Genomic DNA, 6,723 nt, shown 5'->3' on the forward strand with positions numbered 1-6,723 from the left:
TAAAACCACTGGAAACAACCGTCTCAGCAACACACGGAGCACAAATGTGGAAATAAAATGAAACATGACTACATACAGTAGAGGCCGGTGAGGCGGCTCAGCCCCCCTGGTGCGGTATACGTGTGAGAGCGAGGGCAGCAGCTTGTGTCCCTGAGAGAAATGACAAATCATTAGCTTTGGTCCAGGGGTAAATGGAAGCCACACTCTTCCAAGGCCCACATTTCCATTTCAATTTTCTGCTCAACAGAGTTGATGTATGTGGCGAATCACATGGCAAGACCAGTCTCCACCTCGAGCCTGCTGTTATTCACTGGTTGGAGTGTGTCTGTGACCTTGTGTCTTCGTGTGTGCCCACTGTGTGTGCGAGTGTTTTATCAAGTGATAGCACTAACTCATTGTCACTGAAACCAAAGCAAAGAGACAAGTGAAGACAGTCTCCAGACTGAAGTGTGATTATAAAAGAAAAATGAAATCAAAGGGCGGCGTGTTTGATGATATGAGCTGACGATGATGAATTCATTCTGTAGATTATAAACTTCTCCTAACTGACACACTAGACTGTCCACCCGAGCGAGCTCATTAAACGAGAAAATTATAAGCTGATGCCGGTGTAGTGCACCGAGAGACCCGCTGACAAAAATGCTTTGACAGGTACAACAACAAAAAAGTAGCAAGAAACCTGCAGCCTTGTCTCTCTTCCCAGCAGCTGCCCTTCCAGTACAAACTTTCTCTGACGGCTTGGGAATAAAAAAAATCTCAGAAATACTTAATAAAACAGTAAAGTGCCAAATAATGTATTTTGAGCACATCAATGCTGTCTGCATCTCACAAAGACTGCGAGGGGGCATAATGAGCTGCAGTGGGACCACAGACTGAGGAAGTTTAGGCCTCGGGTTCGTACAATAATAATCATGAACCATTAATAAAACAGCATTTCAAGACAGCCAAAAATGTGCTTTTCTAACGGTAGGTGGGAAGTAATACTTTAACACAGTATGAATATGACACATTTTATAAGAAGAGGACGTTAAACCAGCAGTTACAGCTCATGTGGTTTGGTATATCTTACTCTGCTCAAAGTGAGCGAGTGTGTAATCAGTTCAGTTTGTTAGCAGACTAGCATCCAGAGTTTTCACAATATCACTGGGTCAAAGTCAAAGCCAAGGTCACATGAAATGTGAAAATTAGCAAAAACTTATAACCCAGTTTTCATGGACTGTCTTCATACTTTACAGCAATATACCAGGCCTAGGGGGCATAACTACTGACCTTCATTGTTAGTGCCCAAGGTCAAAGTTAACCTTGAAAAAAAATTCCTATAGAGCAATATATCATGGAGAGATTTGTACAGCACACTTTTTTATTTTTTCAATATGACGCCTCGCCTTGAAGTCACAGTGATGCCATAAAGTTTTGCAAAAGTTTTCCAACACAATTAATTTTAAATCTCAACTTTTTACAGCTTATAAAAGCCAAAGATTTCAAATTATTCTGCTCCAGACATATGAGGATAATACCATTTTAATATGTAATGCTTCAGTGTCATATGTCTAAAGGTCATGGTCACACGAATTAGGAAAAAGCTTTAGTTTCATTGTCTCCAAACTTTAAATAATATCTTGGTGCTTGGAGAACATAAACACTTTCTTTGTTTGAGCTCTTTTTTCAGTGCAGCATTGACTTCACAGTGACACAAAAAGATTCATATTTCCATATTAACAATGCTTTTATCAGCACGAATGGGCAGGGATAGCTCAGTAGGTAGAGTGGTGGCCCCATGATCGGAAGGTCGGGGTTTGATTCCCCTGAACAGCTACCCTGAGGTACCCCTGAGCAAGGTACCGTCCCTACACACTGCTCCTCGGGTGCCCAATGGCTGCTCACTGAGTGAATGGGTTAAATGCAGAGAGGAATTTCCCCACGGGGGTCAATAAAGTACACTTTCTTTTTTTCAAATGATATATGAAAACACTGCAGATATCATTATCGTGAAATTTCCATATTATCAATGCTGATGTCAGCATAACACATCAATGTTTCAGCATCACCCTCTATAATTGTGGCCAAAATCTTTATTTCTGCAAAATATACACAAGTACTTAAAAATGGCTGCCATAGGTCTGGAGTTATACAATCATGCTAAAAAGAAAGTGCACCCTCTTTCACTTTCACAATCTGGTACTTTGCTGGTTTTAAAATGAGGTCAATACAACCTCAAACGTACTAAAAACATGCAGTATTACACATCATTAATTATTTAACCAAAATTTGGTTAAAATGCAGAAGCAGTGTGTGAAAAACTGAGGACAAGCTAACGTCTTCTGTGGAGTTTAAGAGGGTTAGTAGCAGCTGGTTAAATAATCATCAGCCATTGTGACTATGCCCGTGACAGCGAACGTTTTGGCAGTTTGTCGGTCTGGAGCATTCACAATGCCGAGCAGGACAGACGTCATCAATGCTTTCAGAGAAGCAGTTGTTGCTACACATTAATCTGGGATTGGTTATGAGGGCATTCTCAAACAATTCCATCATCCTGGAGTGAGAAAGATGATCCACAAGAGGAAAACATTCAAGACAGTTACTAATCTAAGCCTAAATACGAAGCCTGAACCCATGCAATGTTCAGTGAAACTGCAAAAAAATCGAACGAAAAAGTGAAGAGCTACACATCAGACTCTACAGGCCTCGGCTAGCATGTTAAAGGTTAAAGTTCATCACAGTACAATAAAAAAGACGGAACAAGCATGGCATGTTTGGAAGGGTTGCCAGGAAAAAACATGAGCTCAGGTTTGCAACAAATGACAGAACTTTTTGATCAATGTGCTTCAGACAGCAGAGAGCAAGGTGGAGATGTTTGGATATAATGTACAGCATCACATTCGGAGAAAACCACACAAACATATAAGAACAAACACCTCAAACCAACCTTCAAGAATGGTGGTGGAGGGCTTTCAGGCTTGTTTACAACCACAAGACCTGGGGACCTTATTTAGTGAACTCCTCTTTATACCAAAGCATTCTTGAGTCAAATGTGAGGCCATCTGTGTGACAGCTAAGGTTTGGGCAAAACTGGGTCACACAGCAGCAAAATGATCCCAAGCACAGCAGAAAACAGCAGAATGGCTGAAAAAGAAAATAATCAAAGTGTTGCAATGGCACAAATCCTTCATTTCAACCTGATGGAGCTGCTGTGGTGATTTTGTCCTGACATGTAAAACTATAGAACTGACAGTGGGATACTCTCCTTTTATCAGTGCTGTATGTGTAATAGTGGATCAATACATTGTTAACATCTGCCTATCAGAACCAAAAGTGGACACTTTATCATGTATCAGCTGAGTTTTTACAAAATCAGCTAAGTAGAAGAGTAGCAGAAGAAATTAATTGACTTCACATTCGTAGTTCACTGGTAATTGCTAAGCCATCCCTTTGGCACCCTGCTCACTGCGATACATTGTAATTTACTCTGAGAGTCGCTGTGTGCGAGAGGAGAGCAGATAGGCTAAGTATAGAGAAGAAAGTGTCAAGAAGAGACGCAGATTGAGCTTATCTGTGAGCTCAGGCCTTCCTTTGTCAGGTGCAGCTCCTTTCTGATGGAGACTCTTTGAACTTGACAGAATAATTAAAATGAAGGCGAAAAAGCTGACATTTGCAATTTGACCTTTTTGACTTACGTGGCAAAACTGGCACCATTTCCTCCAGATCACATTATCATTCTGCCCTTGCATTTGAGGTATGTGTGCGTGCCATGTGTGTGTGTTTAAGTATGGGTTTAAGTGTGCATATGCGTAGGTGTACTTAGTGGCTCTGTGTGCATACAGGCAGCGTGTATTCATGAGGGTGCGAGGAAAGAATAAAAGAATAGTTTTATGGCATATTACCGGTCCATCTCTTCATTAAGGAGCTGTTTTCCAGTAAGCGGGCTCTATTTGAGTAGCTAAATTGTCCAAGCAGTGTGCAAACGAGGACTAATAGCCCGATGCCCTTGTCACTGCCAAAGTCAAACTGAAGATCTGAGAAATGAGTGCGTCTCTGTGTGCTTGACATCACAGTCAGCAGCAATACTTCTGTAAATGTAAGGATTCTTACCCTGTTTTTAGTCTCTCCCATACAGTGTGACTGTAAAAGTAATATTTATAACTACAGTTATAATATTTATAACTTCTAGTCATCCTTGGAATAAGTGAAACTCGGTTGTAAGTTGCAGGTGACCACAGATAGCTGTAACTACTAGGACACAGCCCACATGAACAGAACATAGTTTAAATTCCCTGCGCCACGTTACATCCACTACATATAATGCAGCTGTGAACCTCTGCAGTGATTTCTGGCACTGTGGATGTCTGCAGTGGATCCTCTGGGTACTGTGACCCCGTGTATGCTCACTTAAACTGGGGTTAGTCCGAAGCATCGTTGATCCGTCTGTCATCTGTCTGCTGCTCCTGAGCAGTTTTGTGTGAGGTGTTGGGGGCATTAGCTTGGTTTGGTTTGGTGGACTACACAGGATGTGCTGGGTCTTTATCACGATGATCCCAGTGTCAGCAAATTGTGTGTTTTTGGCTTTGAGTTCTATTTTTCCGTTGTGCTCTCCTTGTGACTGGTGTGGACTGCCTTATCCTAATAACCAAGTTGTATGTCCTTTGTATGGTGTTTCAAGCTTTTTGTTATTGTGTTGTGTCTTCATCTCTGTGTGAGGTGTTGCTGTTCTGTTACTTCCTGTTTTATTTTGTTAACCGCAGTCCTGTCCCATAGTTGTCGGCACCTGTGTTGTTCCCCCCACATTACTTTGTGTACCCCACTGTGTATAAGTAGCTTGAGTTTCCCCCTGCTGCCTTTGACCCTAATGACCCTCTATATTTTAGATCACCAGTCTATGACATTTCATAGATTCATCTTGTGTTTTAACTGTCTAAAGGTTTATTTTGTTGTTCTGCCGGTTTAAAGCAGATTTATTTAACATTTTTCATACTAATATGTTTTTTTTTCTTGAAGGGATGCCAAATGCTATCATTTTTCTGTAAGGCAAATTTACCTGCCTATGGGTATAAATAAAGTTACCTTACCTTGCATTAAATGTGCAAATGCTCATCTTTGTTTTATTATCAAATACAGTTACAATGACAAAGAAGATCAACACAGTACGTATGAGTGTTGATCCAGTTATCTTTACAAGCAGAATAATTCCTGTTTAAGGAGAGGCGAAGTAATAGTTCCTTAGCTTACTCTTAAATATTCAAATAAAGGAGATCTTTTGTTTTTTTCATGTTTTTTCCCCCACTGTCCTTCAGCATAAGCATGTCTCGAATGAAATGCTATGCTATAATTTGCCTTCCCACACAGTGTCACCCTGAGTCATTTTTGCAAGGTTAGGACTGAAAACAGCAGATTGGAGAGTATTTGTAGTAAAATGAGACCTTCAGACTTGCTGCTGATGTGGAAACAACCTTGTGTTTAAGAAGTAACCTCGAGAAAGTTTGGGCATGGGAGCAAATCTGTGTTTTTATGAACTATGTGCAGTGGCAGCTGCGTGTCTACACTCGCTTACACCCACATTTACGTATTTTTCCAATATTTTACACATGGCTGTTTATTGAGGGTGTGTGTGTGTGTGTGTGTTTGTGTTTCCATACAGCCATTAAACTGCTTCGATTTAGAAGCTTGTTTAAGAAGTTTAAGAGCTATCTCTAAATCGAAAACATCAAACATCTCTGAATAATTCTTCATTTTCGTCAAGTAACGTTGGAGATATTTTCCTACAGAAATACAACAGTTTCTTGGGGATGCTGGAGAGGATTTGTTTCTGTTTTTATTCCTCACAGTGCGCTGAAACAATACTGCACTTTTCCAAAGACTGAAATGTCAAGCCAAGGATACAGGAAAGCCTTGGTAGGAAGCACATTTGTTATGAACCCAGGAGTGTAAGCTGTTGAAACTATTTCTTAAGAAAGAAGGGAAAATATCTGGAAAATCTCAGGAGTTCATGATGAATCATCTTGGGTCCATCTGAAGACAGAAAAACTGAAAAACAGGCAATTGTGTGTCTACTGAAAAGTAGACACACAATTGCCTCAGACATCTGCGCTGAATGTGGAAACACAGGAGAAAGTGCAACAGAGGTGTGAATAATTTAATCATTTCTCAGTGATCAGTTCCTCCAGTAGATGTTAATATTGAGGAATGGAACATTCTGACCCATTTAAAGTGTTTTCCTGTTTCTGTGCTTTTCTCTGAATTCAAAGAAACGCAGAGTGAAAGTGTATATTTTTTAGGATGGATCTTAATGGACATAAAAGAGTTTTGAGAGCTGACGTTAATGCAGGCTTGGGAAGCATTAACATGCTGTTGCCTTTCTGCTTTAAAAGGTAAAGGCACCATAGTGGAGCCATAACAATTAAAAGCAGCTCATTAATCCAAACTATGACAGTGGAAAACTGCATGGTGGCTATTTGTGGCAGTGCAGCATGGTCTCATTCTGTCTAGGTCTGAGTTATCTGATTTTTTTTTAACTTTGCAATTGTCTTCTCTGCTTTCAGAAGACCATTTAACAACTGAAGCAGAGACACAGCCTGAGATAAAATGCAAGGATTACCCAGGAACTAGACTGTAGATCAAACTGCCTTTGCAACGATATGAAGTCTGCTGAGCTTCAAGCACAGACTTATTTGTTTAACAAAAATATATCAACTCTCTCAACAATTAAAAAGGGGTATTTAATGTAGGTCA

Source organism: Rhamphochromis sp. 'chilingali' (assembly GCF_963969265.1).
Source record: "Rhamphochromis sp. 'chilingali' genome assembly, chromosome: 14".
NCBI lineage: Eukaryota > Metazoa > Chordata > Actinopteri > Cichliformes > Cichlidae > Rhamphochromis > Rhamphochromis sp. 'chilingali'.